Here is an 18693-nt window from a genome sequence, read left to right as displayed (position 1 = left end):
AAACCACTGAACTGGTGGTGTGTGATTGACCCATTTACCACCGTCTGCTGGTAGCACTGCAGCCTCTGAAGCAGATGGTTCTGGCTCAAGCTCCACTCCTGGATTTGAGCATGCAATCTAAGCCAAGGTTTCAGTGCTGCACTGATGGAGCGCTGCATTGTTGGGCGTGCCATCTGTCAGAGGAGATGCTAAAACCAAAGCATGTGGCAATATTCGAAGAAGAGCAGGGAATTCTCTTGGTCGTCTGGCTAACACTCTTCCCCTCTCAATCAACATCACCATAACAAACATGGATTGGCTACTCGCTTCATTTGCTGTTTGTGGGACCTTGTCCACAAATTGGCTGCGAGATTTCCATAGCAACAGTGGCTGCACTTCATAGGTAATTCTTAGATGTACAAGGTGTCAGCCTTGGCTCAGTGGGTAGCACTCTGAGTCAGAAGGTTTTGATTCCCACTCCTAATGAGACTTGAGTCTCACACTCTAAGCTGACACTCCCAATGCAGTACTGAGGAAATGCTGCACTGTCGGAGGTGCTGTCTTTCGGATGCAACATTAAACCGAGGCCCCACCTGCTCTCAGGTGAACATAAAAGATCCCACGGGCACTATTTCGAAGAAGAGCAGTGGGGGGGGTTCCTCCCGGTGTCCTGGGGCCAATATTTATCCTTCAACCAACATCACTGAAACAGATGATCTGGTCATTATCACGTTGCTGTTTGTGGGAAATTGGCTGCTGGGTTTCCTACATTACAAAAGTGACAACATTTTAAAGTATTTCATTGGCTGTAAAGCGCTTTGGGACGGCCTGAGGTTGTGAAAGGCGCTATATAAACTCAAGTTCTTTCCTTACAGGCCAAGGGTACAAAATGCTAAGAATTAGATGGAATCTTTCCCAATGTCAAACCCAGAATACAGGAGGGACAAGTATGGAGATAGGTGGAGCAAGTCTTGTATATTTATAAAGTAGGCAACAAAAGTTGCGTCCATTTTTGCCCCATCATAGTAACTTTTGTTTCACTTCCTCTTTTCTGCACTTTCAGTCCCAGCTGTGCTACCTTGTATCGTTCCAATCGGTGCAACACTATTGGAGCAAAGGGCAACAGTGTTCCATTCCTGACAATTAACACCTCGTTTTTACGAGCATAGAAAGACAACGTCTCTGGAATCAATAATCCAATTAGAAAAATGTTTACCTTGAAAGATCCATTATAAAAATTGAGAACGCAACTGTCCTCCATTTGCTAGTTTGGGCAGAAAAAACTAGACCCGCGCATAAAGTGGTGTTTTCTGATTTACACGTGCATCCAGTGGAATGGATAGATTTTAACCAGTTCGTGTCCCTGGCACAGACCTTTGAGCAACATATGAATGGTATCTGGAGATAAGGGGTTTCAGTGATGTGGAGAGACTAGAGAAGCTGGGTTGGTTCTCCTTTAAAGCAAAAAGTTATGAAGAGATTCAATTTCTTTTTTTCTTAAATAGGAGCAGGAGTCGGCCATTTGGCCCTTCGAGCCTGCTCCGCCATTCAATCAGATCATGGCTGATCTTCAACCTCGTCTCCACTTTCCTGCACTATCCCCCATATCCCTTGATTCCCTTAATATTCAAAAATCTATTGATCTCTGTCTTGAATATGCTCAAAGACTGAGCCTCCACAGCCCTGTGGGGTAGAGAATTCCAAAGATTCACAACACTCTTGAGTGAAGACATTTCTCCTCATCTCAGTCCTAAATGGCTGACCCCTTATTCTGAGAATGTGACCCCTGGTTCTAGACTCCCCAGCCAGGGGGAAACATCCTCCCTGCATCTACCCTGTCAAGTCCTATGAAAACTAAGAGATGCTCAAAATTTATGAGGGGTTTTGATAGAGTAGATAGGGCGAAACTGTTTCCACTGGCAGGAGGGTCGGTAACCAGAGGACACAGATTTAAGATAATTGGCAAAAAAATTCCGCGGGTAAATGAGGTGAATATATTTTTATGCAACGATACATCAGCTGATCAGACAGACTCCCTGAGTGTGTGCTCCCGAGAGCCACCCACTACGCTAAACTCTGCACCGGGACCACAATCGGTGAAATCTGCCCCGTAGTCCCTGATATACCTATCAATTCCTCCAATAAAAGGCGAAGAGTTACGAAGGTGACTAAAGGTTTTTATTGACTAAATAACAGAGCCCACTCTCGTGGGTGATCCGATCCAAGCAGGAGGAATACCAGCCAGTCGCTCACCTTTATACCTGGCCTGGTGGGTGGAGCCAAGGCGGAGTCGGCAGTGGTCATCCCAGGTATAGCAGTGTGGCAAGAGGCGACCTCGTACCGTGATACAATAGTGGTCAGTGATACAGTTATAACGAACAGTGGTGAACAGTGCTAACTACTAAGTGATACGATAGTGAACGTGGTTTACCACATTCACCCCTTGTTTAGAATTAAGTCCGGCGGGGTGAAGTGTACTACCAATTCTGGTAGGTCAGTCTGTCCGGAGGCTTCGTAAGCCTCTCCGATCGCCGCAGCAGTGGTGTTGCCTTATCCGGTGCTGGTGCCTTATCCGGTGTTGATGCTGGTGTTTGCGTGGTCGGCGAGGGCTCGTGGGGTTCCGGCATGCCGTCTACCTTGGCTGAGGTTGGGGGGGGTGGTGGCGGTGTTTCTGGATCGGCTGAGGGTGCGAGGTCTCGTAGGGAGACAGTGTCCTCCCGCCCGTCTGGGTACGCCACGTAGGCGTACTGGGGGTTGGCGTGCAGGAGGTTCACCCTCTCGACCCAGGGGGTCCGTTTTATGGGCCCTCACGTGTTTCCGCAGCCAGACCGGCCCCGGGGCGGTCAGCCAGGTTGGTAGAGTGGTTCCCGTAGTCGACTTCCTGGGGAAAACGAACATTCGTTCATGGGGGGTGGTGTTAGTGGCCGTGCAAAGTAATGACCGGATGGAGTGCAGCGCTGTCGGGAGGACTTCTTGCCAGCGGGAGGTTGGGAGGCCCTTAGACTTTAAGGCTAAGAGGACGGCCTTCCATACCGTCGCGTTCTCTCTTTCCACCTGACCGTTACCTCTGGGGTTGTAGCTGGTGGTCCTGCTTGCTGCAATACCTCTCTCTAGGAGGAATTGCCGGAGTTCCTCGCTCATGAAGGAGGAGCCCCGGTCGCTGTGTATATAGTTCGGGAACCCGAACAAGGCGAAGAGGGCATTCAGGCACTTAATGACCGTGCTACTGGTCATGTCGGGGCAGGGGAAGGCAAAGGGGAAACGGGAGTACTCATCAACGATGTTGAGGAAGTACACATTACGGTCAGAGGACGGGAGGGGCCCCTTAAAGTCGATGCTCAGGCGCTCGAAGGGGCGGGTGGCCTTGATCAGGCTTGCTCGGTCCGGCCTATAGAAGTGCGGTTTGCACTCCGCACAGGTCTGGCAGTTCCTGGTCATGGTCCTGACCTCCTCGATGGAGTAGGTCAGGTTGCGGGCCTTAATGAAATGGTAGAGTCTGGTGACTCCGGGGTGGCAGAGCTGGTCGTGGAGGGTCTGAAGCCTATCGATATGCGCGCTGGCGCATGTCATTCGTGAAAGGGCATCAGGGGATTCGTTCAGCTTGCCTGGCCGGTACAAGATCTCATAATCGTAGGTGGAGAGCTCGATTCTCCATCTCAAAATCTTGTCATTCTTGATTTTGCCCTTCAGCTTGTTATTAAACATGAAAGCCACCGAACGCTGGTCGGTGAGGAGGGTAAATCGTTTGCCTGCCAGGTAGTGCCTCCAGCGCCGTACTGCCTCCACGATCGCCTGGGCCTCTTTCTCGACCGACGAATGTCGGATCTCGGGGCCCTGTAGGGTCCTTGAGAAGAAGGCCACTGGCCTCCCCTCCTGGTTTAGGGTGGCGGCTAAGGCGAAGTCGGATGCGTCGCTCTCCACCTGGAAGGGGATGGACTCGTCCACTGCGTGCATCGTGGCCTTGGCTATGTCTCCCTTAATGAGGGAGAAGGCCGCGCACGCCTCCTCCGTGAGGGGGAAGGAAGTGGCTTTCAGGAGGGGTCTGGCTTTGTCCGCGTAATTGGGTACCCATTGGGCATAGTAGGCGAAAAGCCCCAGGGTTCTCCTAAGTGCTTTAGGGCAGTGGGGGAGGGGTAGCTCCATGAGGGGGCGCATTCTTTCTGGGTCGGGGCCGATGATTCCGTTCTCCACTACGCAGCCGAGGATGGCAAGGCGCGTGGTGTTAAACACGCATTTCTCCTTATTGTAGGTGAGGTTCAGCCGTTGGGCCGTACGGAGGAATTTCTCCAGATTCGCGTCATGTTCCTGCCGGTCGCAGCCGCAGATAGTGACGTTATCTAGGTAGGGGAATGTAGCCTGCAGTTCGTTCTGGTCAACCATCTGGTCCATCTCCCTTTGGAAGACCGAGACCCCATTAGTGACACCGAAGGGGACCCTAAGGAAGTGGTATAGGCGCCCATTCGCCTCGAAGGCGGTATACTGGCGGTCCTCAGGGTGGATAGGGAGTTGGTGGTAGGCCGACTTCAGGTCGATGGTCGAGAATACTTTATACTGTGCAATCTGATTGACCATGTCAGATATGCGGGGGAGGGGGTATGCGTCCAGCTGGGTATATCTGTTTATGGTCTGGCTGTAGTCGATGACCAGGCGGTTTTTATCGCCGGTCTTTATGACTACGACCTGGGCACGCCAGGGGCTGCTGCTCCCCTCGATAATGCCCTCTTTCAGGAGGCGCCGCACCTCAGAGCTAATGAAGGCTCTGTCCCCGGCGCTATACCGCCTGCTCTTGGTAGCGACGGGTTTGCAGTCAGGGGTAAGGTTAGCAAACAGAGGGTGGCGGGACCTTGAGGGTGGAGAGGCTGCAGGTGTTACGCGGTGGGCGGTTTAACGTTTGCTGGTTGTTGACTGTGAGTGGGGGGAGGGGTCCACCGTATGCTAGGGTTACGCTTTGGAGGTGTGATTGGAAGTCCAGCCCTAGTAGGACGGCAGCGCAGAGATGGGGGAGGACGAGGAGTTTAAAGTTTTTATACTCCGTGCCCTTAACCGACAGGGTCACGACACAGTAGCCGCTGATGTCCGTGGCGTGGGACCTCGATGCCATCGAGATTCGGCTGCGCGTTGGTAGGACAGAGAGGGAGTAGTGGCTCACCGTGTCTGGGTGGATGAAGCTCTCCGTGCTTCCGCTGTCGAACAGGCAGGTCGTGGCGTGGCCGTTCACTTCGATGTCCATCATTGACTTGGACAGATGGTGCGGGCGGGCTTGGTCCAGGGTGACGGAAGCTAGTGTGTAGCTGAACGAGTCGTTGTCATCTGCGGGCGAGGCGGTCGGGCGTGGTGAGTAAAATGGCGTCTCCCACGAGGTAGGGCAAAATGACGGAGAAGATGGCTGCCCCCGTAGCTCACATGAGGCACTATTGGGGTCGGTTGCCTTAATCAAAGATGGCCGCCCCATGACTCATGTGTGGGGATGCTGGCCTCAGTTGCCCTAAACAAAGATGGCCGCCCCCATGACTCATGTGTGGGGATGCTGGCCTCAGTTGCCCTAAACAAAGATGGCCGCCCCCATAGTTCGCATGCGGCACTGCTGGCCTCTGAGGATCCGCTCCTGCAGGCCTTGGAGAAGTGGCCTTTCTTCAGGCAGGTTTTGCATATGGAGTTCTTGGCTGGGCAGCGCGACCTCGGGTGCTTCTCCTGGCCACAAAAAAAACAGCCGGCGGCCCGATCGCGGATGCCCGATGTCGGTGCCGGGGGTGGCGGGGCCGGTCGGGTCCGGGACGCCGACGCAGAGGTAGGTCCCGGGGGCGGCGCTGGGAAGGGTGCTGTGGTAGGGGTCGGGCCCGAGTCCCAGGGTCGCGAGCAGTACCTGGTGAATGCTTCCTGATCTTGGTGGGCCACTTCCAGGGAGATAGCGAGGGCTTCAGCTTTTTCCATGCTGAGGTCTTTAGCTTCCAGCAGTCTTTGCCGTGAGTACTCGGACCGTAGGCCTTTCAGGAATGCGTCGCGGATATTATCTTCAGTATTTTCGGCTGCCGACACCGATTTAAAGTCACAGTTCCTGGCGAGTGCATATAGCGCCTGTGAGAATTCGGCTACTGATTCTCCTGGCTGTTGCGGCCGTGATCTTAGGAGGTGCCTAGCGTACATGTAGTTTACCGGGGTCCGGTACTTCTGTTTCAGCAGGTTGATGGCGGTCTCGTAGGTAGTCATGTCCTCGATGAGAGTGTATACTCTCGGGCTCAGTTGTGCCTGCAGGACACTTAGTTTGGATGCCTGAGGGACGCTGGATTCTCTCAGGTATGATTCGAAGCAGACCAGCCAGTGTTTAAAGTCTGCGGCTGAGTTTGCTGCTCGTGGGTTCAGGTCCAGGTACGGCGGTCTGAGGGCTCGCAGCCAAGCTGGCTGGTGTGGCTGTGCTCCTGGGAGCTGCGCTGGTGGCTCCTCCGCCGGTTGTGACTCGTTGTCGGACATCATTAAATTTAGTCAATAAAATTGATATACCTATCAATTCCTCCAATAAAAGGCGAAGAGTTACGAAGGTGACTAAAGGTTTTTATTGACTAAATAACAGAGCCCACTCTCGTGGGTGATCCGATCCAAGCAGGAGGAATACCAGCCAGTCGCTCACCTTTATACCTGGCCTGGTGGGTGGAGCCAAGGCGGAGTCGGCAGTGGTCATCCCAGGTATAGCAGTGTGGCAAGAGGCGACCTCGTACCGTGATACAATAGTGGTCAGTGATACAGTTATAACGAACAGTGGTGAACAGTGCTAACTACTAACAGTGATACGATAGTGAACGTGGTTTACCACAGTCCCAAAGAGTTACCAGACGTGAGGAGTCCGTGGGCGCAAGGGTGAACAGCAGCAATAAATTAGAGGTGCCCAAACCTCGACGCCATCAGTTCCAGGAACGTTACATTTCTGTGCTCTGACAATCTAACTGGAGAGAGACCGGACGCAGCGGCAGCGAATCTGTCTTTCATTTCAGATTCAAATTCTACTCCTCATTTCCATAGATTCCTCCTAAGCAGAAAAACCTCTGTTGTAGTTGCAGCCCCCAGGGGCTTGTTTGACATTCATTTGACATCGGCAAATCTCGATGGCTCCTCCGAGACTCCGTAGTTCTGACTCCCTTGCATGCCAATAAGCTCTATCAGCAATCTGGTTGGATTGACAACACTCAGTCTTTAAAAAAAAAATCAAGGTCTCTCACTTTGAAATGTTAATTAAATTCTTTATTCTCCAATAGGAAATGACATGAATGATTTTCGAGTGTTTGTTTTTCCTCTAATTTAACACACTATTATTCCAAATCCTGGCCTTATGTAGGATAACCGCTCATTGGCCCAGAAATTTGGGTCCCAACGCGTGAGTACACGTAGGCCCAACGAAAGTGCCGGTTTCGTGCATGCACTGCGCGTGCGCGGGAAACCGGCAGTTCCGTTCCCCTGAAAGAAGGGGGTTAAGAGGTGGAACGCGTGCGCCGGAGAGGCAGCGCGTGCACATCGAACTTGCGGTTTTTTCCCAGCTTTCTCCGGGAAGGTAAGTCTCCAGAAGTTAGACATGTAAAAAGTAGGCGTAAGGCCTGGTTTTAACAAGGTAAGTGGGGAATTAATTAAAATTAAAACATTTTTTCCACAGGTTTATTATTTTTTAATACTTTAAAGAAAGGTAAGTTTATTTTTAGCCCCGTTAGAAAATATAATATTTTTTTTCAAAAATTTAAATGATTGTTTAAAATAGTTATTTCATGTAATTTATACTTTATTTTAAAAAAGTGATTTAAAAAAAAAAATGTATTTGAGGTGGTTTTAGTGATGTTTTGGGGCTTATAGTATTTATAGGTTTGACAGCTCTTCCTGTCAAATTTATGAATGAAGCATTCCCTGCTACCATTGGCTCTCCATGGCCCACATGATCCGCATCGAACTAACTGCGCCCCTGGGATACGCAAGCACTGCACGCCGGCAGTTGGAGGAGGCCCAGGATCGCAATTCCATGGGGGCCCACAGCTCAACGGCTGGCGCGCAAGGTAAGTGCAGGTCGGGGGCTTGCACCCACAGGAAGCCTCCGACCCGAATTTCTGGGCCAATATGTCAGCCTCGGCTCAGTGGGTAACACTCTCGCCTCTGTCAGAAAGTTGTGGGATTGAATCCCAGTCCAGAGACTTGAGCACAAAATCTAGGCTGACGCTCCCAGTGCAGTGCTGCACTGTCGGAGGCGCCGTCTGTCAGATGAGATGTTTAACCGAGGCCCCGTCTGCCCTCTCGGGTAGACGGAAAAGATCTCTTGGCACTATTTACAGCCAATGCAGTACGTTTTGAAATGTAATCTCTGTTATATGGAGGGAGAGATTTAGGGAGAGCAGTGCAGGAAGAGGGGGAAGGGGAGTTGAGAGATGGAGATTGAAATCGCCGAGGATGAGGAGTCGCTGAGGGCAGAGGGAATAAAGGATGGCGGATATCTTGGTGAGAAATTTGGAGTGGGGCTTGGGAGGAGGTGGGGTGGTGAACGAGAGTTTAAAAGGAGAGGCACAGAGAGGTGAAACAAGTTGAGAGACTCCAAGGAGGAGGGAAAGGTACCAGAGGACCGGATCAGGCAGAGCTACAGTGCACCGCTGCTGTCCTGTTTTCACTGTTGTGGTACCTCCAGAGCCCGGCCTGTAATATAGACGCAACATCAAAATAAAAAAGAACTGTACTTCTCTTTATCGAAAGGGTTTGCATACTTAACCGGATGGACCTGCTCTTCAGGTTCAATGAATGCTTTTCAGTGCTGGAACACCTGCCCTGGCTCACTGAGATCTTGTTACCGAGACTCTTGAAGGTAATTTTGCCCAACTGTGTGCGCGAGAGCCTGATTCTGCCCTCTGGTACCGATCCCTCCACCTTCAACATAGAAGAAACATAGAAACATAGAAGATAGGAGCAGGAGTAGGCCATTCGGCCCCTCGAGCCTGCTCTGCCATTTAATGATCTGCCATTCAAGAGATCATGGCAGATCATCCAAATTCAGTACCCTGTCCCTGCCTTCTCCCCATATCCCTTGATCCCTTTAGCCTTAAGAAATATATCTAACTCCTTCTTGAATATAAGCCCCTCACCTCCCCAGCACTCACCGTCAAAGCTGAGATATGAAGAATGGGCACTTTGGTGCGATACTGGAAGGACTGCCTGTGCTTGTGCGCGAGTCAGTGCCCTCGGGAAGGAGCAGAGTAAACTGATAGAACACAACATAGAAGATAAATAAAGGTTAAGGGAAGATTTGATAGAGGTTTTCAAAATGATGAGGGGCTTAGATAGAATAGGGCAAAAACTGTTTCCACTGGCAAGAGGGTCAGTAACCAGAGGGAACAGATTTAAGATAATTGGTAAAAGAATCAGAGGGGCGATGAGGAGAAATATTTTTATGCAGTGAGTTGTTGTGATCTGGAATGCGCTGCCTGAAAGGGCGGTGGAAGCAGATTCAATAGAACTTTCAAAAGAATATTGGATAAATACTTGAAAAGGAAAAAATTGCAGGGCTGTGGGGAAAGAGCAGGGGGAGTGGGATTAATTGGAGAGCTCTTTCAAAGAGCCGGCACAGGCACGATGGGCAAAACAGCCTCCTTCTGTGCCATGAGTCTGTGGAAATATTTCTTGTCTCGCGGTGGAGAGCTGCTCATGATGGTGGCAGAGCTCAGTGCTATGCAAACACTGCTCGATCCGCCAAATCCATCGGGCCGGCATCGCCGAGGGAGCAGAGATCGCGTTCGAATCAAATGGACACTCCTCCTCCCTGAGGTCACTGACTCGCGCTGGGTTATAGTTCCATGAGCACGGGCAGTCCTTCCAGTATCGCACCAAAGTGCCCGTTCTTCCTATCTCGTGGGATTCGTGTCGGGACAGCAGCATCTGCAAGTAAACACTGTCGCTTTGTAATGAAGAAAAAGGAGAGGTTGACAATGGGAGCAAAGAGCGTCCACAGGATGAGTATAAACCCTATCGGGAACATTCTCGCTCCTTTTGTCGGCAAGATCAGTCTCGCAAAGTGTTGAATGCAAAGAACTGTAAATGCCACAAGGGCGCCTGTATCTCTCGCACACACATTTGTCTCGGCGTAACAAGATCTCAGTGAGCCAGAGCATGTGCTTCCGCACTGAAAAGCATTCATTGATCCTACAGAGCGGGTCCCTCCGGTTAAGAATGCAAACCCTTTTTGATAAAGGGAAGCAGTGTCCTTGTTTTTTTTTAATGCTGCGCCTATATTACAGGCCGGCCTCTGGAGGCAGCACAACAGTGAAAACAAGGCAGCTTTCAAATCTCTGGAGGCACCGAGACCCACCTGAATAGGTGGGCTCGCAAAAGGGCCTGTGGGCTGCCAGCTCTCATCGCTTGTGGGCGTTGAAGGTTGAGTTCTCAGCCCACCCATACAGGCTACTGGTTCCACCACCGGTACAGACAGACCTTCCCCCAGCATTGGAGAAGGGCCAGGGCTACTATAAAGAGGGAGACTAAGTTTCTGTTTAAGGTTTAAGGAGTGCACCTTTGTCAATCCCGTAATCCTTCAGTACTTGCTTTTAAATTCTGGCCTCTTGCCCAGGCCCCAATTTCCATCGCTCTTCCATTGGCGGCCGTGCCTTCAGCTGCCTGGGCCCTAAGCTCTGGAATTCCCTCCCTAAACCTCTCCGCCTCTCTCTCCTCCTTTTAAGACGCTCCTTAAAACCGACCTCTTTGACCAAGCTTTTGGTCACCTGTCCTAATATCTCCTTATGTGTCTCGGTGTCAAATTTTGTTTGATAATCGTTCCTGTGAGGCACCTTGGGACATTTTACTAGTTTAAAAGCACTATATAAATGCAAGCTGGTGTTGTTGTTAAAGGGATACTCATTATTTAATGAAAAAAGACTTGCATTTATATAGTGCCTTTCACGACCTCCGGACGTCCCAAACCGCTTTACAGCCAATGAAATACTTTTGAAGTGCAGTCACTGTTGTAATGCAGGAAACGCGGCAGCCAATTTGCGCACAGCAAGCTCCCACAAAGCTGTACATTCAAAAGGATGGGTCTGAGATCCCAGTGCCTGCCTGCTGGATTTTCTTAACTGATTCGTTTTCCTTGTTAGATGTATGAGGTTCAATACTGTACTAGAATCATAGAAAATAGTGGCACAGAAGGAGGCCATTCAGCCCATCATGTCTGTGCCGGCCGAAAAAGAGCTAACCAGCCTAATCTCACTTTCCAGCTCTTGGTCCGTAGCCCTGGAGGTTACGGCACTTCAAGTGCATATCCAAGTATTTTTTGAATGTGATGAGGGTTTCTGCCTCTACCACCCTTTCAGGCAGTGAGTTCCAGACCCCCACCACCCTCTGGGTGAAAAACATTCTCCTTAACTCCCCTCTAATCCTTCTACCAATTACTTTAAATCTATGTCCCCTGGTTATTGACCTCTCTGCTAAGGGCAATAGGTCCTTCCTATCCATTCTATCTAGACCCCTCAATTTTATGCACCTCAATTAAGTCTCCCCTCAGCCTCCACTGTTCCAAAGAAGAAAGGTACTGCATGTGTTAGTAGAAGTATCTGTACTTCATGGGTGTGGCAGAACTTGCACAGTAAGACTAGGGAAGAATCCCAGTGGTGTTGGTTGACTCACTACGTCTAGCCAGTGTGAGACAGCAACAAAGAAAGCAAATCAGCTGAATTTTAATCCCCAGGATCACAGTGAAGCTAACAGTGCCCTGGTTAGGCGGCACCTAGAGTACAGTGTACGGTGCTGGTCATTGCGACACAAGGGAGCTATCGAGGCCATAAATGCAGGCCAACATCCCCAGCATTGAAGCTTTGACCACGCTCGATCAACTCCGATGGACGGGTCACATTGTCCGCATGCCCGATACGAGACTCCCAAAACAAGCGCTCTATTCGGAGCTCCGGCACGGCAAGAGAGCCCCAGGTGGGCAGAGGAAACGCTTCAAGGACACCCTCAAAGCCTCCTTGACACCTGGGAATCCCTGGCCCCAAGACCGCACAAAGTGGAGGAGAAGCATCTGGGAAGGCGCCGAACACCTTGAGCCTCTTCACCGGGAGCAAGCGCAAGGAGCGCACGTCAACCCAAAGCACCCCACCCACCTGCCCCTTCAACCACCGTCTGCCCCACCTGTGACGGGGACTGTGGGTCCCGCATTGGACTCATCAGTCACCTGCGAACTCATTTTTAATGTGGAAGCAAGTCATCCTCGGTTCCGAGGGACTGCCCAAGAAGAAGAAACGCAGTGCAGAGCACCATCATCACTAGGGTTGCCAACCCTCCAGGATTGACCTGGAGTCTCCAGGAATGAAAGACTAATCCCCAGGACACTGATGCCAGCAACCCTGGAGAAAAATCATCGGGGCAAAAAAAATGTATTTTTTAAATTCTCTTTGAACATATTTGTTTGTTAGTTATAAAAATATTGGACAATAAAGGCTGTTGACAGGCGGTCAAAAACCATCCAATCAGGTAACGAAGAGTCTATTTGCTTTCCGATTGGCCGTGGCAAGGTGGGGCTCAGTGAGGATGGACGAGTCAGCCGACCAATGGCGGGAGAGTGGAGGTGGGGCAGTTGGAGGCAGGCGGCAATGTGGTGATAACCTCCAGGAATATGTCCAACCAGAATTGGCAACCCAAATCACTGCAAGGCCAGCAACAGTTCAAGGGGAAGATCCACCATCTCACTCTCAGGGTAACTAGGGAGGGGCAATAAATGCAGCCTTGACAGTGTCGCCCACATCCCAAGAACAAATAAAAAGAGAGCAATGAGGCCTTTCCTCTGTTAGACCTATGAGGAACAACTTAATAAGCTAGGACTCTTCTTGTCTTTAATAGAGATGCCTCCGAGGAGATGTTTATGAACATGTCTAAGGTACTAAATAGGATCGAGAAAGTAAACCCAGACAATACTTTCAGGTACATAGAAAAATAGAAACATAGAAGATATGAGCAGGCGTAGGCCATTCGGTCCCTTGAGCCTGCTCCGCCATTCAATGAGATCATGGCTGATCATCCAAATTCACTACCCTGTCCCTGCTTTCTCCCCATATCCCTTGATCCCCTTTAGCCTCAAGAAATATATCCAACTCTTGAATATATTTAATGAATTGGCCTCCACTGTCTTCTGTGGTAGAGAATTCCACAGGTTCACCACTCTTTAGGTGAAGAAATTCCTCCTCATCTCTGTCCTAAATGGCTTACCCCTTATCCTTAGACTGTGACCCCTGGTTCTGGACTCCCCCGTCATTGGGAATAGCCTTCCTGCATCTAGTCTGTCTAGTCCTGTTAGAATTTTATAAGTTTCAATGAGATCCTCCCCCATTCTTCTAAACTCCAGTGAGTATAAGCCTAATCGACCCAATCTCTCCTCATACGTCATTCCTGCCATCCCAGGTACATCCGGGCAGCAGGATGTGACGGGACAGGTTTAGAGTTGTGAAGAGTCGGTTTCGGACAGATGTCAAAGTGCTTCTTCACACAGCGGGTGGTGAATAGCTGGTTGTCAGGAAGGTGAGCTGAGGGTGGGATACTGGACTCATTTCAGAATGGGAAGATCATTCCTGGAAGGATGAGAGTCAGTGGGCTGAAGGAACACCTTCAACCAGCTGGATCTACTGGTTTTTAGTGGATCTGAGTGAGCTGTAAGCAATCCATGCCAGGACCCAGACTTTAATGAAGAGCCTTTATTTTATTTATTTATTTGCTTGTTTTCAATCAGGCAGCAGAGTTTCTAATTGAGTGTTCAGTTACAAGCTATGCAAGCCTTTTGAGCAGAATATAAAACAAGCTCTGTTTAAACTGAGGCCATGTTATTTTTTTTCTCCCCTGGAAAGCGATTTATCTATCATCTAAATGAGCACTTTGTACGCCAGGCTCTCTGAGAGACAGTCCACAGCATATCTGTACCAAACCACCTGCCAAACACCCAGTCTCCATTACCTCCCGGGAACAGAGCCCTGTGTCGGACTCAACAGCAGCTCAGCTCGGAGGAATCGCACATACACGTTTGGGAGACGCGTGGAGTTCCAGCCTTAATCCAGGAGTGAGTCATCAAGATCGCAGGAAAATAGCAACATGGGACCAGGAGTAGGCCATTCAGCCCCTGTTCCATCATTCAATTAGATCACGGCTGATCTGTATCTCAACTCCATCGACCCGCCTTGGTTCCGTAACCGTTAATGCCCTTACTTAACAAAAATCTATCAATCTCAGGTTTTGAAATTTTCAAAAATTGCCAACCGCCACCACCCCCCCGCCCCGCCCCCAGCCTCGACAGCTTTTGGGTGAGCTAGTTCCAGATCTCCACTATCCTTTGTGTGAAGAAGTGCTTCCTGACATCACTCCTAAACAGCCTGGCTCTAATTTTAAGGTTATGTCCTCTTGTTCTGGACTCGCCCACCAGAGGAAATTGCTTCTCTCCGTCAGATGTGGGTCGCACTCTCGCCTGTGAGTCAGAAGGTTGTGGGTTCAAGTCCCACTCCGAGACTTGAGCACATAATCCAGGCTGACATTCTAGTGCCGTACTGAGGGAGTTCTGCTTAATGTTTCTATCCTGCCCAGCACCCCTTATATTCCTTCCTGACTTGACATCAACTAACTCAGCAAAGACTGACTATTCCAATGCTCTCCTCGCCAGCCACCCACCCATCTTTCATTCTCTGTAAAGTTCAGCTCATTCAAAACTCTGCTGCCTGTATCCTAATTCACACCAAGTTCCCATTCACTGTCCATTGGCTCCCGGTCCAGCAACACCTCAATTTTTAAAATTCTCACCCTTGTGTTCATATTCCTCCATAGCCTCAGCTCTCCGTATCTCTGACATCCTCCAGCCCTAAACCCTCCGAGAACTCCACATTCCTCCAATTCTGGCCTCTTGCGCATCCCCGATTTCCATTACTCCACCATTGGCGGCCGGGCCATCAACTGCCTAGGCCCCAAGCTCTGGAATTCCCTCCCTAAACCTCTCTGCCTCTCTCTCCTCCTCTCCTTAAAACCGACCTCTTTGACCAAGCTTTTGATCATCTGTCCTAATATCTCTTTATGTGGCTCGGTGCCATGTTTTGTCTGATAATGCTCCTGTGAAGCGCCTTGGCATGTTTCACTACATTAAAGGCGCTATATAAATGCAAGTTCTTGTTGTTGACTGGGAGTTAACCTTGGGGCCTTTCCGATCTTCATGGCTCAGTTTTGCACACTCCAGCAGCAGCGTTCCAGATTTTCCAGAGCTATGCATGTCCTTGACTGTTTTATATGTACAAATTAAATCCCTGGTACTTGTGTTTTTAACACTTTAAAATGGCTTATTTGCCAATTTATGAGACTGACATAACTGAGCATGACTAATTAATACAGAAAGGAATCTCTGGCAGCGAGTGACGGATTGACATTTGACTCCAGTCCTGTTTCGATCACCTTTTTCCCCCTATAAGGAGAGAGGTTTTACTATTTCACTGCAAGCCTGAGCCGAACAGTACAGCGCCTGGGCCCCGAGTGAAATTACTTTGATGTTTTCCTCTGCTGGGATCAATCAAACTATTAACTGTAAATTTATTCAACATCAGACATGCTGACCTCTCCTCACTGCTCCCTCGCTTTTAAATGTTAATGAAAACAGGGAGGTAGAAAGTTATGTTGTGAAGAGATTTTTTAATTCTTTTCTAACTCTTAGGGCACAGCGGCAAGGAAGTTATGCTAAACCTTTATAAATCACTGGTTAGGCCTCAGCTGGAGTATTGTGTCCAATTCTGGGCACCACACTTTCGGAAGGATGTGAAGATCCTGGCGAGGGTGCAGAGGAGATTTACCAGAATGGTGCCAGGGATGAGCGACTTCAGTTATGTGGAGAAGCTGCGATTGTTCTCCTTACAGCAGAGAAGGTTAAGGGGGAGATTTAATAGAGGTGTTCAAAATTAAGAGAATTTTTTTAAAGAGTAAATAAGGAGAAACTGTTTCCACTGGCAGGATCGTCAATAACCAGAGGACACTGATTAAGAAAATTGGCAGGAGAACCAGTGGAGATATGAGGAGAAGTTCTTTTACGCAGCGAATTGTTGTGATCTGGAATGCGCTGCCTGAAAGGGTGGTGGAAGCAGATTCAAAAGGAAATTGGATAAATACTTGAAAAAAGAAAAATTTGCAGGGCTATGGGGAAAGAGCGGGGAGGAGTGGGACTAATTGGAGAGCTCTTTCAAAGAGCCGGCACAGGCACGATGGGCCGAATGGCCTCATTCTGTGCTGTAAGATTTAGTGAAATGTAAAAACATTTTTTTTACTGTGATTGGACCTAAGGCAAGGCTCAACTTCATCTAGATGGAGGACTATTCCAATGCACTCCTGGCCGGCCTCCCACGTTCTACCCTCCGTAAACTTGAGGTCATCCAAAACTCGGCTGCCCGTGCCCTAACTCACACCATCGCCCATCACCCATCACCCCCTGTGCTCGCTGACCAACATTGGCTCTTGGTTAAGCAACGCCTCGATTTCAAAATTCTCATCCTTGTTTTCAAATCCCTCCCTGGCCTCGCCCTTCCCTATCTCTGTAATCTCCTCCAGCCCCACAACCCCACGCTGAGATATCTGCGCTCCTCTAATTCTGCCCTCCTGAGCGCTCCTCTAATTCTGCCCTCCTGAGCATCCCTGATTATAATCACGCAACCATTGGTGGCCGTGCCTTCTGTTACCTAAGCCCTAAACTCTGGAATTCCCTGCCTAAACCTCTCCACCTCTCTAACTCTCTTTCCTCCTTTTAAGATGCTCCTTAAAACCTACCTCTTTGACCAAGCTTTTGGTGATCTGCCCTAATTTCTCCTCCTGTGGCTCGTTCTCATTTTTTTATCTTATAACACTCCTGTGAAGCGCCTTGGGATGTTTTACTATGTTAAAGGCGCTATATCAATACAAGTTGTTAGTTTGAGGGAGTGAGCTTGTTGCTCGATATCAGATTGCCTGCTCCTTCATGTGCCCAACACCTCAACGATTTTCTGGTTCGAGAAGCTCCATACTGCAGCCAGACTGAGCCTGGCGGCTACTTTACCCAGGTGTCCACTCTTCATGCGGGAGCCCAGGCTCCGACGCTCACTGGGGCTGTGCGCACATGTAAGTCGTCCCAATTTTGCTTTCACACGATGTCTACATGTGCGCTACACATCCAATAAGAGGAGCTGGAACCTTGGCCGTCTCCCTCCCCCACCCCTAGAGCGCTGAGGCTAACCAGGTGCACCCTATTGCCACCCCTGTCTCTGAGATCAGCTGATTTAGCGCGGGTCAAAGGCCGTATCTGGAACCTACCTGATCTCTGTGCCTCAGTAACAACCAGCCACTTAGGCCACTGCTGGTGTGGGGTTTAACTCTGGGAGGTAATGGCTTACTGCCTTCGTGGTCTTTCCCTGTCCTGGAAACTTCAACTGTAAACACAAATTATTGTGTCTTTATATTTGTTCTCAGGGATGTGGGCGTCGCTGGCAAGGCCCAGCATTTATTGCCCATCCCCTAGTTGCCCTTGAGAAGGCGGTGGTGAAGAAGATTCTTGAACCGCTGGCAGAGGGTTTTAGATACAACTGAGTTGCTTGCTCAGAGGCAGTTAAGAGTCAACCACTAAAATAAAAGCAAAATAAATGCCTGACTGGCTGAGTGTTTCCAGCATTTTCTGTTTTTATTTAAGAGCCAGCCACGTTGGTGTGGGACTGGAGTCACGTATAGGCCCAGGCTGGATAAGGACAGCGGGCTTCCTTCCGCTAAAGGGCATTCGTGAACCAGTTGGGATTTACGATAATCCAACAGCTTCACGCCACATGCTTTTTTATTGGGTTCAAATTCTCAAATTGCCATGGGGGGATTTAGAACTCGCCTGACTAGTCCAGCTACATAACCACTACACTATCATACCCCTAATTGTTTCCCTGCATTTTTGTACCGGGCCCACACAGAACAAAAGGAGCGATGAGGCAGGCTAAGGAGGTGCTGCGGTGTGGAGTTATTTCCAAGATAGTTGTGCATTAGCAGGCCAGATAAAAAGGCAGAGGAGATCAAAGGAAGCACGGGGAAACAGCTTGCTTCTGAGAGAGAGAGAGACGCGACCTCCCTTGGCTCAGCTAATTGACCCTTTCCTCCCAGGAAGCGCAAGCTACATCTCTGGAGAGGCCGAGAGCAAAAAGGAGAGTTGCAGGGTAGAGGAGGGCAGGGGGTGCAGTAGGCGGGTGGCCTCGGGAGATGGAGTACAAGTGCTGTACATGGTTGTAGCGGTGTAGACAGAGTGCCGACCTCCCCCTTGGGCATGCTGGACCTGGCACGAGGCTGCGTGCTGCTTGTTGCTGGGCTCACGCTGGCAAAATGTTCCATTATCCGCTCCCATCCTCCCCGATCTTACAGCTCAGTGGTGAGAAACTCATCTGTTCTCTTTTTTGGTCCTAGAATTCTCACAATTTCTATCCATTACTGTGCAGTTAAAGTGCCTGCTGTCAGCCGCTCCATTGTAAACAGCTTTTTTAAGGTGACTTTAAGTCGAGTACATGCCTCTGCGATATAAAAAGCTTTGTGTTGAATCGTATAATTGTAGTGTTCCCTTCAGTCAGGTCCCACAAAACACTGCCCTTCACCGGTCCTGAAAACCTATTGGATCTCACAACCATGTAACCAAGGACAAACTGGGTCATAGAAAAAAGGCAGTAGTGGCACTTCTGATGGGTTGTCTGTGTGACTAATTCACAA

The sequence above is a fragment of the Somniosus microcephalus genome, chromosome 24, assembly GCF_052327205.1.
Source record: "Somniosus microcephalus isolate GS21.2 chromosome 24, FLI_Smic_1.0, whole genome shotgun sequence".
Classification (NCBI taxonomy): Eukaryota; Metazoa; Chordata; class Chondrichthyes; order Squaliformes; family Somniosidae; genus Somniosus; species Somniosus microcephalus.
Note: the sequence above shows the minus strand (reverse complement) of the source record.